This window comes from Lampetra fluviatilis, chromosome 30 (genome assembly GCF_964198595.1).
Source record: "Lampetra fluviatilis chromosome 30, kcLamFluv1.1, whole genome shotgun sequence".
NCBI classification, from domain to species: Eukaryota; Metazoa; Chordata; class Hyperoartia; order Petromyzontiformes; family Petromyzontidae; genus Lampetra; species Lampetra fluviatilis.
In genome coordinates, this window is record NC_136304.1 from 8,480,816 (window position 1) to 8,505,506 (window position 24,691).

The window sequence follows — 24,691 nt, forward strand, 5'->3', positions numbered from 1 at the left end:
CAAAGTTCATTTATTAGGTAGAGCCCTGTGAGCCATTCGGCTCTTGAATCGGGTGCAACCGCAACAAACAAAAAACAAAAACATGTACAAGAAAACATCTTAAAGTGACCATGTGCAAACAAAAAATCCAGGAAAAGACAGCAAAATATTGCAGAAAAATCACCGTACACCAACCCTGTGCAAAAATCCCAGTGGGATGCAAGTCAAACAACAACAACAACCACAAGACAACTTAGATTAAGGCCATCAGTCTAACTCTGTACTACAACAAACAAACATGGCCAAACCAAAAAACGTTTCGAAAATCACAAAAATAAAGCCATAAAAGCAATGAAACAGTGGTCATAGGGAACTATGACCAGGATGCGTCCATCTACCTCGTCAGTACGTTTAAACACCACCGCGTCCCTAAGCGCCAAGCGTGCTGCAGCACCACATCTCTCAGCATCTGACTCTCAGGGCAGCAACGCGGAGGTCACCAACCGTTCAGGACTGCGCATCACATTGTCAATCTTCTCCACTCGTGCCACAACAGACATCCCAGTTGATGTGTGAATTCAGATAAATGGCCGTGTCCGTCGGCGGCCAGCATTGAGATGTGTTGCTTGGCGGGTCCAAAGCGCTGCGAGCGATGGGCTGTAACACGGCAATTACACACGACTGCAGCGCACGGTTAAAGAGCTCACGCTCTTAATGCGTTGTGCCTCATGGTGTAAACTTGGTTGGCATGGGCTCTCGTGCGAGGAATACAATGTGCCCACCGCTTTCCTCTTCAATTTCCCCACTGGCTGTAGCGCATCACCTGGGCTCACCCCCCCCCCCCTCGGGCCCATGGTCCCCGGTGCAGTTGCACCGCCTGCACGCTCGGCAGCTACGTCAGTGGTGCCCCCCACCCCCCACCCTCCACCCCGACTTGCTCGAGGCACTGGGCTACAGCGAGTGGAGAAAGTAGGAGAGGTGGGGGGAAGGGGGGGGCTCCTTTTCACTCCTTGCACCAGGTTCCCACGACAATCTGTCATCCGTCGCTGGCTCGACCTCAGCGTCCCACCGTTCGCCATCCTGCCTCGCCCAACGCAATGCCCCGCACGTTCGGATCGGCCGTTCGGGCATTACTGAAAGAAAAGGGGGAGGGGGGGAACAAGGCGCGTTAGGAGAGCCAGCCTCTAGCGATTGTGTCTCGTGCCAGGAACACAGCAATATTTTGCTGTCTTTTCTTGGATTTTCTGTTTGCACTTAGTCACATATTCACTTTAAGATGTTTTTTGTTCATGTTTTAGTTTTTTGTTTGTTGCGGTTGCACCCGATTCAAGAGCCGAATGGCTCACAGGGCTATACCTAATAAATTAACTTGAACTTGATCTCAAAGAGCGGCTCCACACAGACAGCACCGCCAGAGCGATCACTTGCCGATCTGTGGCCATAGCACACGCGCGCGTCCCACTCGCTGCAATGTTGCGAGCATCTCTGTGGGAGCCTTCACAGCCGCTTCGGCTCGGCGAGATGTGGCTCGTTCTCCTCTGCTGCTCCCATTGTCTGGAGGAAATCTCAGGTAGCAAGTTGCGATGGTCTCAGCCCGGTTCACAATCAGCTAATGCACAACAAAACCCAACCCGATTAAATTAGGATTTCGACTGAATTTCGCAAAACTTCTGAGAGGCAAAGATATTCGTTTGACTGCCTTGAGACTAACTGTGGGGTGGCGTGGATGAAAGGTCACCAATTCTGCTCTGCTGCCCCCTGACTCTGGAACGCAAACCCGAACCCTTCCACCACCAGCCACCGATGCTGTTGGCTAACCCATCCCTGTTCAAGTCCAGGCTCAAACCCTTCCTCTCTCTTCCTCCTCCTCTTACACCCAGCTGCTCTCTCCTCTCTCCTTTAAGTGTAAACACACCCACTGTTTTTGTATAGCGTCCCGAGACGCGGTGACATCGAAACACAATATACATGCACATTGTATTGTATCGCACAGATGCAGGAGAGTAATGGACGGCACTAATGGGACATGCTCTACCCGAGCTGTTGTAAACAATTAAAATGCATTTATCAACGCATCTCTAAATGAGATCAATAAACACTTAGTGGATTAATACTATGGATTTCTGGGAACATTATTAACTGCAAATATGTCTAAATCACTGTAAATGCCCCCAGATCGCGTTAGATGCAGGATGCCGAGCAGCGTGGAGCCAAGGTGAGCGACCACCGGTCAGCACGGTTGTCTGCGTACGGTGCGAAAGAAGTTCAACTTGCGTGCACACACCAGGACTTGCCCGGGTGTCGTGGCCAAGGGGATGACGACTGTGCTGGGTGCTATCCCCCATCGGATGTGCGGCGGGCTCTCGCTCTGGTTTTCTTCCACAAGCACTCATGAAAAAGAATTGGCTGAACATTCAAAGATGCAGGACCCTCCTGAGAAAGTCGTCTTCTGACTGATCGACACTTTCCTCTGTAAATAATTCCATTATTTTGTCATTACAGCGCTTAGTTTGTGCTATGCCAGCAACCCCCCCCCCCCCTCTCTCTTTTAACCCAATTCCCATTGCTGTGTTTTGTCTAGAATACTTTTATTGGGGAGATGTAAGTTATTTGCATTTTACGAGCATAAGAAAGGCAAAAAAAAGAACGAGAGTAAATTGGACCGTCCAGGATTTCATTGTCGCTACCCATCGTTGTCAAATCCCTCTCTGGGGGCATTTTAATGTTCCAGACGCAAAACGCTTCGATTCCACCAGCTCATTATTTATTCTCAGCCGAGATGTGCGGACAGGCACACAACCGGCAGAAAGTGCATCGCGCAGGCAAAGTGAACTCCGCAAGATTATTTCAAGGTAGGTTGTTAAATAGACTTTAGACGGCGAGAAATTGGATAGAACATTGCTGCTCATTTTTCTTGTATTTGTACTATTAGAATGTATATTCTTAAAACACATTACAATCCTAAAAATACGAGAATGTCTGCAATTCAATGCCAGATTTTCTTGGGAACTCTCTGTCCCATTTCCATCGGGAACTTATAAAAGTTTGAATGCTTCATCTGTTGATGTTTTTCTTCTGAATTCTCACAAGATGTTTAATGCTATATAACAAAGACAAAGATCCCCTGATATAGCCTTAACAAACTGCTGGGGCAAGTGCTGTTAGTGAACACCGGCGGCCAGTACCACGCCCGACCGCCTTTGTCTCCCCAGTGGCGACATTTGCAAAACCGCACCAGGTACTACTTTGAGGCTGAGTCGACCTAGGGGAGGCCCAGGACCGGTTCAGATAATCGCGACTGTTGTTGGCCACGAGCGGGTTTCCAATTCGGGTCGCCGGGTTCGTAGCACAGCGCGCTAATTGCTACACCCTAACCGCTCCGCACCACACACATATATATGCTGAAAATAGTTGTATTTTTTTCAGCTACACATTTTCACACATTTATTTATATATTAAACACAGCTCAGCATATTAAGCGATACATTTGGAGGGGGGAAGAACAAAAGAAAAACAATTCCATACCATGGCATCAACAACAAAAATGCCCGCAATGATGAAGAAACACTGCATTACCGTTTGTCGCTGAAAAGCCACGAAAATAAATATCTGAAAGTAATGGCATGTCACCAGGGTGGTTGGTTGGTGGTGTATTTTTTGCTGTGCGTTACCAGTCACAGGAAATTGCCGGAGCAATTTAAAGAACCGGAGAAATTGCGCGGCAACTTTCTGTATCCCTCACAAAAGTAAAGGTCTATCTGGAAATTTTGCAACTAAAAAAGGCGGACACACACACGCACACGCGCGCGGGCTGAGCAGAAACCCACATCGCCCCATTTCCACAGCGACGCACAGAGACCCTGTGCACGCACGAGCAATTTCCACCTCAATGGAGAAATAGGGGAGGCAGGGGGGCTGGCTGGGCAGAGGGGGGGGGGCAGAGTGTTAGTGGAGCGGCGGGAGGCGAAACCTGAATTGATTTGTCTCCTTTATTGACCCGCATGCTGAATTCCACTGCAGATAAGAGCTTCTGTTCTTCACTCTGGTCGGTATTCAAGGCGCTGGCGACTGCGGTGTTGGACCGTCACTGAATAATTACCTTTCAGCGGCCATGGTGGGGGTGGGGGGGGCCTGCGAGGACTGTGGGGAGACCGGCGTAGGTCCGGCTTTAAGCAAAGCAAATGTGATATTGATTCTGCCATCAGCGCTGTAAGGTCTATTTGGTCTCACATGCCTGATGCGCATTACACTCAAGATACACTTAAACTTGGCTTTTACCCCAGCATTAAAGTCCTTCGCTTACGGCGCCTAACGATATCGTAACGCATGCACGGCGCCACAGGTCCACTCTCCCTGCCTCGATGTACAACTTCCGATCGTCGTCGTCGTTGTTGTTGTTACCGGCGCTGCCATTAACGGTGGCGGTGGTGGGGGTGGAGAGCTCCTCTGTTGCGGTGGCGCGCAAGGCTGTGCATTCCTGTGCTTGCGACTGGGGGCTTTCTGCGCGTGCTGCCCCCAATGTTTGCCGGAGGACAAACGCTGTGCTCTCGTGTCTCGGTGAACCCCACTCTTCTGGTCAAATGTGTTGTTCCGGTTTAAAAATAATAAAAGGAGCTCCCCGAGCAAAGATGTTATCCTGGGTAAATGGCAGCCGTGGGACACGTGGCGCGTGGTGGAGTTTGCAGACCCTCGTAAGAGGCGGCCGCGTGGCTCAGGGGTCAGAGTGCGGAGCTGGCACGGTCGACATCCTTTTGTTTAAATAAAAGCTTCAGCCGCCTGTGATTGAACAGAGTTCATCTCGTGTTGAGTTGAAGGTCTGAGGTCGGTTACCGACGACTGCACAAACATCACTTTTTGGGTTTTCACTGCGTACGAGCAATACTCGCACTATTTGGATGTGACGTCCGTCCCTCCAGCCAGCAAAACTTTATTAATTATCTTCTTGGTTCTTTCGGTAAAGTCACGTAGAAGGGCAGTAATAAAATAATAAAAATAAAACATAATAAAATGAATTAATTCTCACGACGTTTCGGCTACAACGCAAGCAGCCGTCTTCAGGTGAAGAATGAAGACGGCTGCTTGCGTTGTAGCCGAAACGTCGTGAGAATTAATTCATTTTATTATGTTTTATTTTTATTATTTTATTACTTCCCTTCTACGTGACTTTACCGAAAGAACCAAGAAGATGAATCCCTGCAGTCACGAAAGCTTTAAATCGAAATTTTATAATTATCTTATAGAGCCCCGTCTCTCCCCCCCGCTCACCCTTTTATCTCCCACCTCTGACCATTGCTCTCCTCATTCCTACTTCTCACTCTCCCAACTCAATATCTCTTGCCTCTCCCTAACCCTCTCTCCCACTGCTGATCACTTTCCCTCGCTGCCCTCTTTTTTAAATCCTTTATATTCAGTTCACTTGCTTGCCTGCTTGCGCGCTTACGACCGTGCAAATATTTCGGTCGTTTTTTAACCCACTTCCCGTGATCCAATCGAGCTGACATTTTGCACACAGACTCGTTGTGCGTGACAATTTATTTTCGTGAAATTTTTTTTCAAAAATTGTACACTTTTTAGGAAAAAATCAATTATATTTAATTACCAATTGCTTAATGCTGCCAGGCAATCATCTGACCCATAGGTGGCAGCCATCTCAAGCCAGAGGACGAGAGGACTCTAGCCGCCACGCATATAAAGGATTTATAGTGAAAAACTTTGTTTTTACGGGTTCATTTTTTTTTCTCTCTGTCTCTTTCTCCCTCCATCTCTCGTTCTTACCTCCCCTATCTCCATCCTCTGTCTTATTTTCGAGTGATCTACGGCCGTGGGGGGGGCGGGTGGATGGTGGTGGGGGGAGAAGTGACCTCAGCGGGACGCATGAACCCGGCAACACGCTGTGGGATGTGGGTGACGTCATCCCGCAGACGTGCGTGGTGACGTCACTCCCACTCACGTGCACTAGCCAGCAATTCAGCCAGGCAGCCAGCAATACTTTTTTTTTCTAATATAGGTGTTGCAAACACTGGTTTTATTAATACGAGGCAAACACACTCTTTGCAGAGGATTAAAGGCGTGCACCAAGTGTGGATGAAGAGGAGTATTAACCTGACCTTAGGGAGGAGTTTGACGTCTTTCCTGGACCATTCTGTGACACAGGGTAATGCACTGCTGGCTGCAGTTACAAATACAATTTCTCCTCATGAAATGCCACCAATATATAATTAGAATATCATCATCATCATCACTCATGTTCAATCAACTTCTCGATAAAGGACTTCCCAAGCTGCTGCAACCTAATTTTTTTTTTACATGAAAATTATTTAGATTTGAAGTTTTCGTGTCTGCAAGGATCCATACTTTTTGGATCTTTCGGTAAAGTCACGTAGGTGAAATTAATTTTTATTTTTATTTCCACCTACGTGACTTTACCGAAAGAACCAAAGAGTAGTTTTTTTCTTTTTCAAACAGCTATTTTACGATGCGTTTTTTGTCACTCTCGCAGCTGGCAGTGGCATCACCCTGCATCAGATATCCCCATAGGACGATGTCGCATAAATACTTCTGCTGAAGCCGCTTCAACAGATCTCTACATCCACACTTAGGGGCGCACACGTCGCAAACCTCCACGTGTAAATGCAACTTTCGCCCCCCACCCCTGCTATTCTCAGAACTGGAATCTATCCAAGATAAGTAGACAAAATAAAATCTAACGTGAATTTGTGGTGCGTTATTGCTGTGCTTATCTTGCGCAGACCATGAACTCAACATCAACTGAAACTCGCGAAACCTGAGAATGCGGTTTCAATCACAAGCAGGTGCCTGGGCTTCAACACAGGACGTCCCCCCAGTGTCGGCACCGGTGCCTCTCGCCGAGACGACCTCGTCCTACACCCCCCCCCCCCGCCGTTGCACAATAACATCAACACGTAGGCTTTGGCGACCAATATCATGCATAATACGGAGGGGGGGTGGGTTGGGTTACATCGCGTAACATTTTTGGGTTAGATCGCGTAAATATATAAAAGTGTCGTTAAACCCGCCACCACCACCCGACACAGCCGACTAGTAAGGGTTGTCACGTAAACAGAACGTGGCCAATTCGTCACTAGTACAGCACTAGTGTGTAGTGTATAGTGTAGTGTATAGTAGTGTATAGTGCAGTGTATAGTGTATAGTGTAGTGTATAGTGTAGTAGTGTATAGTGTAGTAGTGTATAGTGTAGTGTATAGTGTAGTGTACTAGTACAGCACCACCGGTGTGTTGGAGAGCCAAGCCACAACATTTACAATCCAAGTACGACATTTCGCCAGTAATCACAACTAGCTTCATCAGGCGACAGCCAGATAAATCTGAATAATTATATCATTGTCAAAAAAAATCTTTACCAGGAATTACTTTGCGTGGGGGAAACGGCTAAGAAATCACAAAATCTGTAACTCTAAATTGTAACGACTTTCGTTGGAGTCGCTCATTTTAAATATGAACCACGTATCAAGATGCTCAGTCGGTACCCTTCACGAACAACCCAGCATGGATCACAAGTCTTGGCCAGAGTGTATTTTTCTCCAAAAACCATCCCCTTATTTCTGGCAAATTCCAGGTCATCCCTATCCAGATACTTTAACGACTGCTGCGCGGAAATGACAGCACACATGCGGCTTCCACCAAACTTTTAGAAGACTATATATTAGCTGGAAGGCTTTGGGGCTTGAGTATTTTTCTCGTTTTTTCTTATCCTCTTCCTCTTGAAAGCAGTGTCTCTTTAAGATTCGGCGTCCCTCCTCTTAGTCCGTACTAAATGGTTTATCGCCGACAGGTGATGAATGAATACGGTTTGATATCCATCATCGGAGAGCAGCGCACGGCTCCCTGGAAGCAAGGTGGGCGTACCTATAGGTGACCCTGTCTCATCTCTCAGCCTGTGTGCCCCTGAGGCTACCCCCCCCCCCCCCAACACACAACAATATACGTTACCGGCAGACAAAGATCCCCGTATAGCCTACATAGACTGCTTGGCCAAGTGCAGTTAGCGAGCATCGAACCAAACATATGCGGGGGGGGGGGGGTCGTTTGTGTGTCTGTGTGGGTAGCAGTAGTGTAGCGGTTAGCGCTATGCTGCGCTATGAACCCGGCGACCCGAGTTCGATTCCCGCTCACGGTCAACACCGGTGACGATAATCTGTACCGGTTCTGGGCCTCCCCTAGGTAGACTCAGCCTCAAATGAGTACCTGGTGCGGTGTGTAAACATCGCCACTGGTGGAAACAAAGGCGGTCGGGATTGGTGCTGGCCACCCACCCCCTCGTGTGCCGTTGCAGACCTTCATAGGTACTCGCTAACAGCACTTGCCCCAACAATCTGTCAAGGTTACACGGGGGATCTTTGTCATTGTTTCGTGTGTTGCCAGCACCACGCCTATCTTCGTCTCCTCGTGCCGATGATTTTGGCACTGATCTCGCTGCCGAGCAGCCGAGGACCCGGGACAAATTCTGATGTCAATTTCCACTCTGATAATATCCCACGGCCAGGAATCGAGGGCACCAACCACACAAAAATATGCGACGCGTGTAAACACACACAGACACGTGCACGTGTTCCTACGGCCACACACACACACACACGGGTAGAAGTAAAATCTCGCAAATGCGCTTGTGCACAAACACATCACACGTTGACAAACATTCCCCATATATCCACGGACTTGGCGTTAGTACTGCGAGTAAACAAAGAGGCCAGCACAGCACATGGCTGATGGCCAGCTGCATCACCCCCCTCCCCCCCCCCCGCTGACATTGATTGCTGCCGATGTTAGCCATTGATTGGCAGGAAATGAACTCGAGTCGCCGTGTTCATAACACGGCGCATGCCAAGGACCGGGTCACCGCATCTGCTGGTCACCGCAGTACGTGTGCCCAGACTAGGTGCACTTTTGAGGCCACTTTAAATATGTCGAAGGCTCACTGGCAGGAGGTTATGGAAAAGGCCCAGGTGCTGTGGATTAAATGACGGAGATACACCACCTGCGTTGTCCGCTGTGCCAACTCGTTGGCTTTTAGCCACCCGGTGCCCTGCTTCGTGGCTCCGAAACATTCTCCTCCAGCTCACATTCACGCCACACTCCAACAACAAAAGCAGTGGAGCCCTTTAATAGACTGTTGGGGAAAGTGCTGTTTGCGAGCACCTATGAAAGCCGGCACCGCTTACGATGGGGGGTGGTGGTGTGGCTCGCACCATGCATGGACGCCTTTGTCTCTCCAGTGCTGATGCCTACACATCGAACCAGACCGAGTCATCCGAGGCGAACATTCCAGATATACGCCACCGGTGATCGCCGTGCCCGGGAATTGAACTCAGGTCACCGGGTTCGTGGCGCAGTGCACGAACCACTACGGCACTGCTCCACTTTCATGTCGATCACGCTCCATTTTTTTGCAGACACTAACACAGCAGGTGCAAATGTGCGCGCAATGCATAAAAAAGGAAGGACACGCACGCGCATTAGGAACGCGCGTACAATGCAAACGACGCAACGAAACGCCAGCATGCGACCACTTCGCACACCCCGAGCGTGCGAAGTGGTCGCATGCTGGCAGGGCCATTCACTGGAGAACATTCGGCAACAAAAGCAGCAGCAGCAAGGACCGGCGCACGGCGCAGTCAAGACACCGCCAGAGAGACTCTGACGCAGCGTCAGCCGTGGGCGGGGGGGGCATGTGGCTATGCAGGTGACCGCAGTGCGCCCACTACACAACGCTCCTGCTCACCGCTGTCAAGCAAAGCTCGCTGCTGCTGCTGCTGCTGCCAACGCGTAAATACCACTTCGCCTCAAACTGGAGAATTTGGAGAAAATTGTAGCACGTGCGTTCTTTACAAAACCAACAACTTTTTGTTTCATACACGTATAGCGACGCACTCAGAGACACTAGGAGCAGGAGACACTCTATCATCAGCCTTCACATCTCACAAGGGATAACTACAACTCTCAGTCAGGACAGCTGGCAGACTGTCTGACTGACAACGCCGAGAAGGTGAAGACAGAGATGAAGACTCCAGCAGCACGACCACGGGATCCCACTCCAAGCAACAGCCCTGAGCCTTCGCTCGGGGTCCCCTTTTATCCTCCCGGCGTGGCCTCGCTCCCCCTCTAGAACCTACTAGCGGGTTCCTGGGCTTACCTCACGTGCCCCCTCTATCACCTTTGCCCTACATCCCTCTCTCTCTGACTTATCAAGTGACCTGCTGACAGACAGGGCTGCTGCAACTGCAGATCCCCTTCTCCACCAGCAACCAGCGCTATGCTACGCAGTGACCCGTTCCATGTTACTACACATGTCAGCACGTTGTGTACCCGGCAATCTTGTGAAACGCAAAAGTACTGTAAGGGCCAATGTTATGATAATCAGTGTGTCTCTCTCTAAGTCTCTCCGATTGGAGTCAAATTGGCAGCGAGAGCCTCACGCTCCCTCTCGCCGTCTGCCCGCTACCCTGCCCGGTCTCTGCAGCTGACACTCGCGAATCAGAATTATGAAATGCGGCACAGAACGCGTGTGGGGCGGGGAGCCGCCTCCATTTCGCCTGGGTCACGGTGACCCCCTCCTCCCCCCCCCTTCCGGTTAATTGTGGGCGTTTCCAGACGGCCAGTGGCAACTCAACGATGTCCACCTCAATTGTTTCTGGGAGTGCCACCAGGGCACTTAAACGCGCTCAGGCTTTTAACCTCGTGGGCGAGCCACCGCCACCAAGTCGTGCAGGGCGTCGCGGCGCGGTGGCCAGGGCCGGCGTTTTTGGCCGCCAGTCAATTTATTTTACAGCGTGCGGAAGGGCCCTGCCTATTTCCCGAAGAAATATGTCGGACATATCGGGACTGCCCGAAACGTAAATCTGTGGATGCTTTCCAGTGTGATTACGTGCGCGCCTCCGGAGGCCCCGCTGTCACGGACAGCCAAATGTTTGTCATGCGCAAAGCAGTGCCGCCTTCTCAAAGCAATTAGTGTAGTTTAGCTTGCCTGCTCCTGTAACAGATGGGCAGGGGGGTGCCGAGCTGGCTGCTCAGCTACAAATTCCACCTGCCCATCTCCAGTTCATCGCGGAGGCGGCGGTAGCAGCAGCAGGGTCTTGGTTTGTGAGCGATCGTGGCGGACGAGGGCGAGTTCTATTCTTCCCGGCATTCTGTTCCCTCCAGAAAACACTCAAAGTTTGCGGGAGGAAAAAGAAAATCGCTTGGTGCGCGTCTCGTGAAAAATCCGCTGCGTGTGGGACGTTGACCGACAATGGTTTTCTACGTTTCTCCCACCTTGTCTTGGTGAACCCCAGCTGCTGTCAATAATTACCGCCATGGCGTATTTATGAGCGACACAAACAAATATAAAAAAAATAAGCCGCTAATTTGAAACTAACTAAATATTTCCAAAAAAATGTGTAATTTACAGGCACACCTGTTCACAACAGCACTCGCCCTCCGTACAACGTACATTGGGTGCGAGCACAGACGCATATCCGACAGTTCGTGAGTTTACAGCAACACGAGCCACCACCAACACCAGTGTCGCATCATCGCGTCGCCTGTTCATCTTCCCCGGGCGGTAATCGGGATGTCGTCCCCCCCCCCCCCCATTGGAGGTCGTGGCGAGACGGACGGGCTCGCTGCTGTCACCGTTCAGCCCAGCGAACTCATTTTCCAGGCTCCATTTACTCGAACAAGTTCCAATCACAGCCGCGGCGCGAGGCCTCCGACACGTGCCAGGTTGTTGTTGGGTTGTTGTTTTTTTGTAAACGCAAAACACCCGAGCCCGATGAACACGCCAAACATTTCGTTGGTTGCAATTTGTGCTTTTTTTTTTTTACAGCGTTTGGCAATGTATTTTTTTGTCGTTTTTAAATGACACCATATGAAAAAATCCATACCGCACAATTTAGCAATTTCTACAGAGTGGTATAATTAGAGCTAGGGAAAACAATGGATGATTTCCTGTGCAGCTTTTCCCTACGTCAGTGGATCTTCTCAACCTGCGTTGCACGCACCCAACTTGGGGGTGCGTGATGCCCTTTCTGGGGGGTGCGGGACACGGCCACATTTGTGTTACAAGTTAAATCGTCGACAACACAAATTAAGCACGGGCACCTAGGTACAACAACTTTATTACATCAAACCTATGAATTTGTTCACAATATTAAAACAAACCATTTACGAGCGAGAACCCAAGGGGTGCAAGGCTGCAGTAAAGGTAAATAATTCACTGCCCTACTCTACGGTGCGTGGGGCCACAGGTGTGGCCGCAACACGCGCTCCCCGTTACCGAGCAAGCGGCACCTCGGATGTAGACTTCGAATGAAGCGATTTTGTTAAAATGCGCGCCGCATAAAACCTCTCGGCACGGCCGCAGGACGTCAGGATGCGCGAACCGGGCTGCCAGGGGAAATAAAGTTAGCCGTCATTCGCCACCGATGCTCCTGCCCATGCTCCGCTGTGCAGAAGGCGACCTTCAGAAAAAGTATTATTAAATAGAGCGTCCGTTTTCATGTCTAATTTATTTCACTGCCAGTCGTCGTGAGTGTATATATATATAGAATAAAATAGAACCCCGGCCTTGTCACCTTCTATCGCAGGCGCAGAATCAGGGTTCATTACCACTTCTGGTGACACAAAGGAGTCCCTCAAGACAAGCCTTCTTTCGTGAAACTTTGATGCCGACACGCAAAGCTGCTTAGCTTTTTTTTTACTTTATACGACCTCGTTATAAATTTATGCTTCTTGCTAGCGCTGTTGCCCATTGGTTGCACCTAAACTGCTGCTCCTGCAGTTAGAGGACAGCTTTACAGCTGGCAGTCGGGGACGGGTTTACACAATCAAGGGGGCGCGTCCCCTCCTCCTGCTGTGGACGTGCCCAAGCCCTCGGGACACTCTGACATAGGTTGAGCCTTCAGGCATGAATTCTCACGCCAAGTCTGGAAAACGTTTTGCAATTTAATGCCCAACACGTCTCCAGCAGCAGATGAGACTCTGCCCTGCACAAGACGCGGGGCTATGGTTCGAGCCTCGTTCAAAGTCTTGCCATTAGGGACAATGTATGAGACGAGCAGCCACTTTGAAATTTGTAATTGCGGTGGCATCGCGAGACGCAGGTGCATTGAGAAGCTAGGTAAATACAAGTTGTAGTTGTACACAAGCCAAGAGTGAATTGCTGCTCTCATCAGCATCCAGCCAATGCGCATCTCCTTTTTACAGCCCTGAGCCAGTGGTGACAATTCCACATTCCTACGTCCAGGAAAAACACTGCTGATCGGCACAAATTGGTACTTATTTGTATCTACCCAAGAAGGATGATGGATCGAGTCAAACCCCAACCAGAGTTTTAACTCGCAATTTTTAGTTTGTGAGCCACCTGCTCTTGGTGGCCATGAGATTCCAGGTGCAAACAGGTTTGTTTTGCAGATTCTCACCACCGTTGCCTGCAATCTCAACAAAATGAATCGCGTTCGTCACGAAATTACATTTCGATTGCAGCGCTTCTGCTTGCGTTGCGTTGACAGTCGGGGCCAAATTAGCCCAGGGGGGATTTTGGAGCTGCATCCCAAGACCTCGGATACGGAGGAGCTCCCCCAAAAACATGCTACCTTTAGAAAATGGTTCGAAAGCAATACTGTGGCATTATGATAGATCATACGGCCGATTTTGTGATAAAAGCCATCACGTTTCGAGGTGTATTACCACTACCAGCTATGTGAAAAAAGAAACCAAGGTACATTGAAATGGAGCGTTTGGCAGCGGTCATGGGTGGCGGTAACACGGTAAATATTCAGCGCAGCTGAAGATAACAGTGACAGGGCAGCCAATGATCAAACTGAAATACCTTTTTTCTTAAGCGAATGATACAATTATGCCCAGGGTGAAGAGCACAGGACCTGTGAATGGAAAGACGAATCGGTGATTTCTTGCGCTCCGACTCCCACTTTGCAATCTCCACGTGTGCGTTTTCTCCATTAAACACAGATCAGGCCTTGGGTCTTTGCAAAAACAAGACAGATGTGTGTAAAATTGAAAGCCTTTACAAGAAGCGTGTTGGTGGAGAGGGGATATTAATATTACATGAACACATTGTATGCTTGCCTTAATAAATAAAATAAAAACCTCTTCAGTGGAGATCTGCTGAGACAGGGTCTTGCTGCTCATTGGGAATGCTAAGTGAGAGGTAAATTAGTGAAATGACATCTCAAATTCCAAAAACATCATTACAACACCTCATTAGCCTTAATTACAATGGGTAGGCAGGAGAAGGCAGGCTACCACCCTTCAGCGCCGCGTCGCCGTGACTCTGAACCCTGACGCCGGAGTTCCATAACCTTGCCGTAAGCCGCGTGACGAATAGCACGCCCAGCGGTCCGCAATTAAACCATTGATCAGGGCTCCTTGCCGCTAATTAATTTTTTTTATACCCCCACACAGGCCACGAACACCACCGCTAATGTGCGGTAAAAGACTCCGTCGCGAGTGGCGGCACGCCGCATTGTGACGAGGCCTGCCTCTGCACCACCCCCCACCGCGCATGGTGCCGAGAGGAGTAGACAAAGAGCCCCCCCCCCCCATTAGCCACGAAGCGTCGTGGCAGTGCAACGACAACAACAACAACGACGACAACGACAACGCGTGTTTCAAAAGTATCTAAAATGCGACCGCAACTCTAAGAAGCTGCGAAACGAAACGAGGGGCAGCGTTGCCGTCTTAGAGGTGAACGAAGTGGTGTGTCGCGTTATTTTAAGAGGTAAGATAACGAGGTGGGGGGTAGGAGGCTGCTGGACAGAGCAGGAAATAAACGAGCGTACGTTAAAAGGTGTGAATGAAGGGCCCAGAGGATGGACTTGAATTTGGGTGTCAATATTGTGGACCATCCAGCAGCATAGAGTTTCTGAGTCTTATCGTGATCACAGCAGGGGAGTAGAGATGTTAACAACTTCGCCTGGCACAGGGGTCATGGGTTCGATACCCACCCTGACGCCTGCTGTATATTTGGAGTTTGCGTGTTCTCTTCCGGTCCTCCATTTTTTGCCTCCACATTTAGAAACTTGCGTTTAGAGTATTTTGGCTGCTATAAATCCCCACGTGATAAGCCACTTTGTTGAGCTATCATTTGTGGCAAGGTCCCTTCTGAACGAGAGCCATATAGGTCAGCGGGGGTGGGGGATGCTGGCAGACTTATTGCCGCTCCTGCTCTGCTGCTTTGTTTATCTAGTTTTTAACTTCTATCTTTGATCTATTGATCGTTTTAAGTTTTTATTGCAACTTTTAGCCAATTTATACCACTACGATTTGTATTTGTTTTACATTAGGTGCGATATATATTTAGTATTTTTTAGTGGTGAAAGACTCTTCTTTGCCGTATCCCTTCCCTTGTTGTGGTCTCATGCAGCCAGGACTCTTGCAGCTCACATATATTCTCCTTGCGTTGGCTCCTTGGGCCTGGACCTGTTACTGCATGCGGCCTTGATCACCGCTGCCTGCGGCGGTGCTGTGTTCGACCGCATCTGCTTCTGTCTTCACTCGTGACCAGCCTGCTGTGGCCTGCACCCGAGCTGCCTAGGCCTGCCTCGGGGCTCGTGACCTGCCCTGCTGTGGCGTTCGGCCCACCGCAGCTTTGTGTCCAGCTCGCCTTGGTTGTGGCCTGGCTTGTTGGGGCGGCGGTGCTGTGTTTTACTACATCTGCCCTCTTCACGTGCGACCTGCCTGCTGTGGCTTGCGCCAGGCCTGCCTCGGCTCGTGGCCTGCCCGCTGCAGTGGACGCCATTTTGCGTCAATCCAAATAGGCCCACTGCAGCCTGTGTCCGGCTTGCCTTGACTGTGACTTAGCTCATTGGTGTGATATGACATTACTCAATCATGCTGTTCTCTTGTCCCTCTGCTCCAAATCCTTGCCCATTATTCCACACCTGGAGGTCAAACTCTGCAATCTAAAGATATTGTGTCGGCCACCCTACATCCATTGGGGTTTAGGTCATGTAAGAACGCCCACCACCACTGCACTGGTGCCCCCAAATCCCATTCCCGTGTTATGGTTATTCTGGCGGAAACCTCGGTCCACATACCAAGTAGCCCGTCGATGCATCCTGCGGCCATTGTCTGCATCTTCCACACATCCCATCTCCTGATTTACCCGACAGCTTCACACGTGTTAGCCTTCTTAACAGTGGCGGCTCCTGCAAAATCTCTCAGGGGGGGCAATGGATAAATGAACAGCTTAAGCATGTAAAGGCAACTTCACTACTTTAATATTAATGAAAAATAAAGTGACTCTTACAATACATCTCCTTGTTTGTTTCTATACTCACTATTATTACACTACTTACATCACATTACTCGCTTAATACACTGCTTACTTATACTGAAATTTTGCTCTTCTCTCTTTCAAAGTAGCAAAGTGATCAATTACTCTCTCATTGAAAGCAGGCATGTTCCTGACTAGTTCCCTCTCCATGGAAAGCATAGCCAATGCATTCAGACGTTCCTGTCCCATTACATTTCCCAGGAATGTCTTGATTCTCTTTAAGGTTGAGAAACACCTCTCAGCTTCAGCAGTTGTCATGGGAGTGGTTATGAGGATGTTCAACAGAGCAACAGTCTCTGAAAAAGTATCCTGGAGGTTGTACTTCAGCAAAACCTGGTACAGCGCTAGTGCACCACAGCAGCCCTTGAATTCTGGACTCTCATAAATGACAGACAGTTCAGTCTTCAGTTTCGCCTTATTTAACATAGGGTATGCCCTGACAGTGATGTTCAGAGCCTCAACAGGGAATGTATGGCCATGCTGTTGAAACATCTCTCCTTGTAGCAGCGTGGCACTTACAAGGTGGTCGGTAAAGGAGAACCTTTCTTTGGTGTGCAATACAGTATATAATTTAATGTTGGGTTTGTCTATGGCAGTATATAGTAGGGTGTAGACTCGTGTGATGTAAGAGAATAAAGTTTAGATGCAAACATATTATATTTTTTTTTTTACGACGTAGAATTGTAATGTATTACTTAATGTTAGTAACTCAGCGTATTGTAGAGTATATTTAGTATACTGATGATAATGTGTAGTTTATACTTTAGTTGTTTACGTGGTGGTTTTAGTTACTGCAGCTACATACTATTAACACTCCTTCCCTTCATTAATGCTACCCTTATCCCCTCCCTTTGATGCTGCTAATCCTGCATAATGCACGGGCATATGCAGTACTAGTCACATACCTGCATTTCCCATAAATATGCTAAATTCCTCTTGATATTTCATATTCTTTTGTTAAGGCTCCCCCTTTCTTCCCCCCTTCCAACCCAGCTTATATACATGCTCCAAGCACGTGTGCTGTTTCATTCAGACGCTGTCGCCTCGACAGACCTGGTTTTCACCTGAGGACGGATACTTGCGTTGTGGCCGAAACGTCGTGAGAATTATTTTATTATGTTTTATTTTTATTATTTTATTACTTCCCTTCTACGTGACTTTACCGAAAGAACCAAGAAGATGAATCCCTGCAGTCACGAAAACTTTAAATCGAAATTCCACTAGGTGGCGACAAATAATATTGTTGACTGAAACGTGCTTACGTATGATGACGTAAGCACGTTAGTGCGAGCCCTCCCGGAAGCCATAGAGAATGCATTGCAGCGCCCGCCCTTCGAAAAAAAACATCTTTGAATGTAAGTCTATGGGAACACTCTGGGCGATTCTCAGCCGGAGTGAAATCGCCCAAAAAGAGGCGGTACTCCACAGAACGTGACATGACGCTGATTGGACTATATCCAGAGGCACAGTACCGGCTAGCATAGCTCTGTGGTTGATTGAGATTGTTAATGTGATTGAAAAAGTCCCTTTCACACATTGGTGGTGCGTCGCCCAATCGCCCTAATGAAGAAACCGCCCCTGCTTCTTAATGTCCGCTCGCTTAGTTATACAGCTCCTTTGGTTAGTAAGTTGATCACAGATGGCCGTTTTGATTTGTTATGCCTAAGAGACATGGCACCAGACAGATGATCACATCGTCCTTAGCCAGGCATTACCTAGCGAATGCACCTTTAAGGGCAAGCGCCAATCATCTGCCCGCGGCGGTGTTCTTGCAGTTCTCCATCGCTCATCCAACACCCTCCGCACAGCTTCAATGCTGGCCTTCCAGTCGTTCGAGCATCTAGTTCTGCTCCTTTATCATCCTCCCAAGGCCACCGGTTCTTTTACTGAGGAGCTAACGGAGCTACTTTTTGCGCTGTATTCAGCCAGACAGATTAGTGCTGCTGGATGATTTAAATATACACATCGACTCGCAGAGATTTCCTACTAGATTGATTTAATTTAACTCAGCATGTTAATTCCCCCCACCCATATTCGTGGTCACATGTTTGACCTAGTTTGTTCCCGGGGATTGTTTGTCACCAACTTATTATTTATTGATCCTGGAATATCCTATCATTGTGTGGTGATGTTCGATCTTCTGATTCTTCCACCTAATCCTATCGTAAAGCACGAGATCAGATTTCGTAATCTAAAATCAATCACTCCGCACATGTTTTCCTCAGCAATTCTTAACTCACCACTTCCTAAAGTATGCCTATCTACTGCGGGTGCCATGGTGCACGTTTACAATGCTATATTTAACAGTATATTTAACAGTATATTAAACAATCCCCCCCCCCCCTTTTATCACGCTGGAGCTCGGTGGCGAGGTCTTTACCCTGGTACAACGATGACCTTCGTGCACGGAAGGCAACTCTCCACAAGGTAGGGTGATCTTGGAGAAAATCTGGTTTTGCCATCCACTCGCAAATCTTCAAAAAGGCACTAAACCATGATTGCACCAGCTATCTTTCTGCTACTCTAGCTACTGCTTGGAATAACCTTACGATTATTTTTTTCGGCCGTTCATAGGCTCCTTCCTCGAGTACCAAGGCTAATGCTGACCATTTCCTTCAAGTCTTGTTTTTAAATCAAAACAATTCACCTTTCCATTCAATCTCTCCCTTTTCCTACCATTATGCCCACTGTTCTGCCACCATTTCTGATATCTGTTATCTCTGCATTCTCCAAGCTCTCACAACCAAATGTTTCTTCATTGATTTCTAGTCCTAAAGCAACCTATTGTTCTCTTGATCACATTCCTTCTAAATTTATTCATGCTATTTTCCATCTCTTGCAGTCTTTATTACCAATCTTCTTAGCAACTCATTCCAATCTGGTACGGTCCCTTCTATTCTGTTTTAAAATGTGCCACTGTCATTCCTATACTCAAGAAGGCTGGCCTCGATTCAGAATTCCTCAGTAATTATCGTCCAATTTCCAACCTGACATATCTCTCCAAGAACCTTGAGCTTTTTTGTTTTTATCAATTTCCGTCCTGCTTTTGGTCTGGTCACACAGCACAAAAACGGCTCTGGTTAGGGTAGTCAATGACTTGCTGGTTGCTGCTGTTGTGGGCCAGCCTAGCATCATTCTTGTCCTTTTGAATCTGAGTGCTGCCTCCGACAGCATTCATCATTACATTTTGCTCGAGCGTTTGGAAGGCGATATGGGGGTTTCCGGCACTGTTTTGCGCTGGTTTACTTCATATCTATCTGAGCGTGAACAGTTTGTCACTCTGGGAGGGATAAATTCAGGCCACATGTTCCGTTTCTTTTGGCGTCCACTAACGTTCAGTCCTCGGCCCACTTTGTTCTGCATATAGATGGCCCCCACTTGGCCATACCATATGCCACCTCTGACTTTGTTTTCATTGTTATGCTGTTGACACTCAAATTGACATTAACATTTAATCCTCCCTCAATGCAGCAGCATCTTGTGTGTCATCTTCTCTCGTGACAATTAAGGCTTGGATGCAGTCTAACTTTCTTCAGTTAAAAGCGAAGACAGAGGTGCTGCTTGTTGGGTCCTGTCATCAATTGTCTAAGGCTGGCTCGGTCGGTGTATTAATTGATGGCCTCAATGTCGGTGCTGTTCAGACAGTCTGCAACCTTGGTGTGTTCCCTGATCCCTCACTAACTTTCAAAGTGCACACTAACAAGGTCATTAAGGCTGCCTTCTTTCACCTCAGAAATATAGCCAGACTGCGCCCCATTCTCTCGTTATCGGACCTTTAAAAGCTGGTTCACGCGTTTGTCTTTTCACGCATCGAATTTGGCAATTCATCATTAGCTGGCATCCCTCTCAAGCTGTTAAACTGCCTCCAGCGCGTGCAGAAAGCAGCTGACAGAGTTCTTACTCGAACACAAGTTACCGAGCACATGACCCCTATTCTTGAGTATCTCCATTGGTTACCGGTCAGGTTCCGAGTGGAGTTCAACATCCTACTACTCGCTTACAAGGCCCTCAACAATGCCTCCCCCCTTTTACATTCGTGACCTCCTCCACCCGTATGTCCCAACGTGAGTTTTTCGGTCGTCTGAGTGTGGGCTGCTATTGCGTGTGCCGAGGTTGCACCTCTGTCCAATGGGTGACCCGGGGGAGGCTTTTCCCGTGTTGTCCAAGCTGTGGAATTCATTTCAATTTCGATTTAAAGCTTTCGTGACCGCAGAGATTCATCTTCTTGGTTCTTTCGGTAAAGTCACGTAGAAGGGAAATAATAAAATAATAAAAATACAACATTAAATAATTCTCACAACGTTTCGGCCACAACGCAAGCAGCCGTCCTCAGGTGAAGACCAGGTCTGACCATTCAGACGCTGTCTCCCCGACAGACCTGGTCTTCACCTGAGGACGGCTGCTTGCGTTGTGGCCGAAACGTCGTGAGAATTATGTTATTATGCTTTATTTTTATTATTTTATTATTTCCCTTCTGTGGAATTCACTTCCATCGAATATTCGATCTGCCGAGTCCCGCGAATTATTTAAATCCTGCCTTGAGACTTTTTTTTTTAAAGGCCTTTCCTGCTGATTAATTTGGTCATGTGTTTTGGGAGTGTGGGGGGGGGGGTATTTGTATCTGTGGGTAAATCATGAGTCTGCGTGCTCATTAGGTTTTAGAAGTGCATGAGCTATTGACTTACTTCCTTTTAGCTTTGTGCATTGCCTTGCAACCTCTGGATGAAAGGCGCTTTATAAGTGTCAATTATTATCATTACCTGGTAAAACAAGAAAAATACTTTAATGTAGTGTTAGTCCGTGAGATCTTCACGCCACGGAGAAGAGGACGGCGCTGTAAAGCCGTGACTTGACCGTGCGAGGGAGTTTCTGACCATGGAAGCAGCAGTAGCAGTGGATGAGGAGGCGGGACCCTCCCATTGGACAGAGGCTCCGGTGACTGGTGCTGCCACGTGGCCATGCGGGGCACCCGTTGGCGGCCTTACGCCAGCCGTGCCCTCTCCGGCAGCCTCGACACAGAGGCCGAGGTCTCTGGAGAAAATGCAGAGAACATCTCAGAGCAAGTCGCAGTGCTCACATTTGCATCATTTTCAGCGGCGCAGAAATGTTGGGAGCGAATAATAAATAAATAAATAAATGCATAATGTAATCCTATTTCAATCTTTTTTTTAAGGCCATCAATTTTGCTTGCTTCGGATTTCGGAGCATAGCGTTGCTTTTGGCAATTTGAGTCACAATGCAGGAATGAATTTCACACCGGATTTTATTTCTCTCTTTTTTTTCTCTTCGGAAATTTAAATTGTTCTCTGGACTGTGAATGGTATAAAAAATGTGCTGCCAGAAAAATAAAAAAAAACAGGTTGCCAGCTGTAATCCCGAAGACATTTTTCAAATGCAAAAACGGTCAAACCCACCTCGCCGTAGCGTAGCCACAGACCGATCTCCGCAGGACACAAAGCGCGGTGACAGCAGTGTCAGCGCAAGCCGTATAAGCTGGCCCGGGTGGCTCAAACAACTGACAGAGCGAGTGGCCTCAGTCGAACGGTTGCAAAATCAAATCCTGGTTGGGAGTTGAACTCTGCCCATCATCCCGTCCGGAGTCAATAAAATAAGTACACCTTCGCAGGGAGGTCAATAGTGGCTGTCCTATGCCTGTACTCGCCCCCCACCAGAGACATGTGGAATTTTCACCACATGCTCAGGGCTGTACGCACCACCTAAAGTTTAAATTGAGCAGGAAATCACTTTGATCGTGTTTACTTTGTCTAAACGCAGCGATGTCAGTTAAAGACAAATACACCCGCGGCCCGAGCATCGATTACAGCCAATGGAGTCTGCGTGGAGCGTCTGCAGCGTTGGAAGAAAGAAAATCAGGAATTAAAACTGGCACATTATGGAAAAACTGACAGAGCCCTCGCGTATCTAATAGCAGAGTCATTCCGTAATTGTACGCCGAAATTTACACCAAAACTAACAGAAGCGTGCCATCTGAACCTATCTAATTCCATTAGCTCCAACTAGCGGCGGAGACTTTACGAGGTTGGCAGCTGTGCAGTGTTAACATTGAGGGCATTTAAAACCACCGCACATTTCAATTAGGCAATGGGGATATCTGGTGAAGCACTAAGTTTAATTAAAACAAAGCCCCAAGATGCACTCAGCGATTGCCATAATAAATTGTTTTTGTGGGAGGAGAGTTCCATTTCAAGAAATTATCCACAAAAACATAATCGCCATCTGCGGAACGGAAATCGACGGAATAACATTGGCAGAAGTGGGGAAAAATTGCAGAAGAGCAACAGCCTCGAAACGCCTCATTACTCGCTTATGGCGCCGCTCAGTTCAGCACGTGATATTTGCTCTCCGTCTTTTCGGGTTATGGTTGCATAACGCCCATCGTGAAGCGTGGAGCAGGCGCTACACGAGGATACGATGAGTTTCACGTCCTCGTAAAACAAAACGTGGCAATTCATGCCTCATTATTAGACACTTAGGGACTCGTCGTACGTGTAAACGTTGGCGAAATTAAAAAGCTGATTGCAATTTTATTTTTACTTTCCACCATTCTCACATGTCTTCCCCCCCCCCAACCCCTCCTCATTCACCACGCCTCCGCCTCCACGCTCACCACAGGCCGAACACAATAACACTGAAGGTCGGACACACATTCTGTCCCAATACGTATAGCAGGAACGGCTGTACTCAAAGGATTTTGAAGAGGGGGGGGGGGGCGGTGCTCAACTGCCTCGAAAGCCACGGTGCTGCTGCTGCTGCTGAGCGACAGTCGTGCTGTGCACGTGGAGCCAAGCGATGCCGAGGCCCCATGGGAAGCCGCGTTCAGTGACAACGAGGCCCGCGCTCGGGGGTACACACAAAGAGCGAGAACGCTCGCGCCTGGCGAGGCGTTACTCGTGGTGGTGGTGGTGCAATCGGAGGTGGAGCTGAACTATGGAACTACTTCTCTCAGAGCCGAGTGCGGCTGTGCGTTTTGATCACGCCGGAAGACTTGTGCTTTGAATCTCCAATGTTTTCTCAAAGCTACCAATGTTGTGCTTAAGCCATTGTGTGTGTCTCTGCACGTTTCCTTCCATTTTGCACATTTCCTTATGATAGTGGTGCAAGTACCATATGTTACATTTTGCCGATTTATTTTCTGTTGGGGATTGTAAATCACCTTGAGAGGACTCATCGGGAAAGGCAATAGTTGGTTTTTCTTGATAATGGGTACTGGCCACAGGTCAGCAACACTAGATGAAGCATCAACATGTGTCTTGGATTGAGAAAGGTTGTAATAACGTGGGGAAATAGATGCTTGGGAGGGAATTCCATAGCGGAGCAGTGAAAGAGAAGCAGAGAGAGAAGCGTTTTGACCTGCAGCGTGGTGAGTGCAAGGATGAGTAGGTGAGTGTATTGTTGTGCCTGCGGTGTTGTTTGAAGTGTGGATGAAACTGCAAAGTTTGTTAGACCTCAATACGGGTGACTTTGACAAGAAAAGTAACCGTTGTAGTAGCGTTAGAAGAGTGATAATAAGAGTAATTTTATTTAAATAATTGTGATATTCTTATAAAGATTGGAGTGGTGGTACATTGGTTGGCACACTGTGCTATGAACCTGGTTGCCTGCAATCAATATGCGTCCATGGGTAGGATCGTTGTCGATTGACACCTTACGTTTTGATTTATTTTCGCGCAGATAAACCCCAATGGGCAATAAATGATCCCTTTCGATATCGGGACGAGACTCCGGCCGGCTCCTTCAGCAACTCACGCTGACGAGCAGCAGCCTGCAAGGCCCCGGTTCGTGGCCCTCGCAGCCCGTGGTTCGCGCAAATGCCGCAGCGTCACTTGCTTGCAAAGTGGCAGTCGCGCTGCCACAGTCGCCGCGAAGTGGTGCGCTCGTACCTGGCTGTGCCGGAGGAGCAGAAGCCAATTACGCAAAATGCACACGTCTTACTGTGGGTTCTGTGAAAGTGGATTTGCAACAACAAAAAATGGTTCACCAGGCAAAAAAAGAGAGCATTCGCTATTGAAAATGTCCATCGGCAAAAACAAAAAAAAATGCAAAAGAGCGATCGCATTTCTTTAAAATAAAAAAAAATCCCTCCTCCCCCCTCCCTTCAGCGGATGATCGCGCTTCACAGGGAATTACGGTTAACGCAGCGAGCACCGGGCGCGGTGGGTTGTTTTTTTCATTTTCAGCAGCCGCGACCTCGCTGGTCTCTCTCTCTCTCACACACACATCGGCCCCGCATTTGTCGATCTCAATTTTCACGCGGCCTGCAAACAAAGAAGAAAAAGCCAACCCCGGCGCGCCGTAACGACGACGAGCGATAATGTACCTGCAGCGAGAATATAAAGCGTGGCGAGGGGTCGTCGTCTCACGCGAACGGCGCTGCGGTAA

At 48.4% G+C, this 24,691-nt stretch overlaps 1 long non-coding RNA gene across 2 annotated transcripts; it reads right to left on the reverse strand.

Annotated features, from left to right (window-relative positions):
- LOC144943326 (uncharacterized) lies at nucleotides 1–24,691 on the reverse strand. Of its 2 annotated transcripts, none has more exons than XR_013639487.1 (3): nucleotides 24,630–24,691; nucleotides 24,059–24,196; nucleotides 1–1,112 (listed from the first exon to the last, which is right to left on the reverse strand). It is a non-coding gene; the product is annotated as an uncharacterized LOC144943326 (long non-coding RNA). The 2 variants fall into 2 exon arrangements; XR_013639488.1 differs by lacking the exon at nucleotides 1–1,112 and adding an exon at nucleotides 21,182–21,322.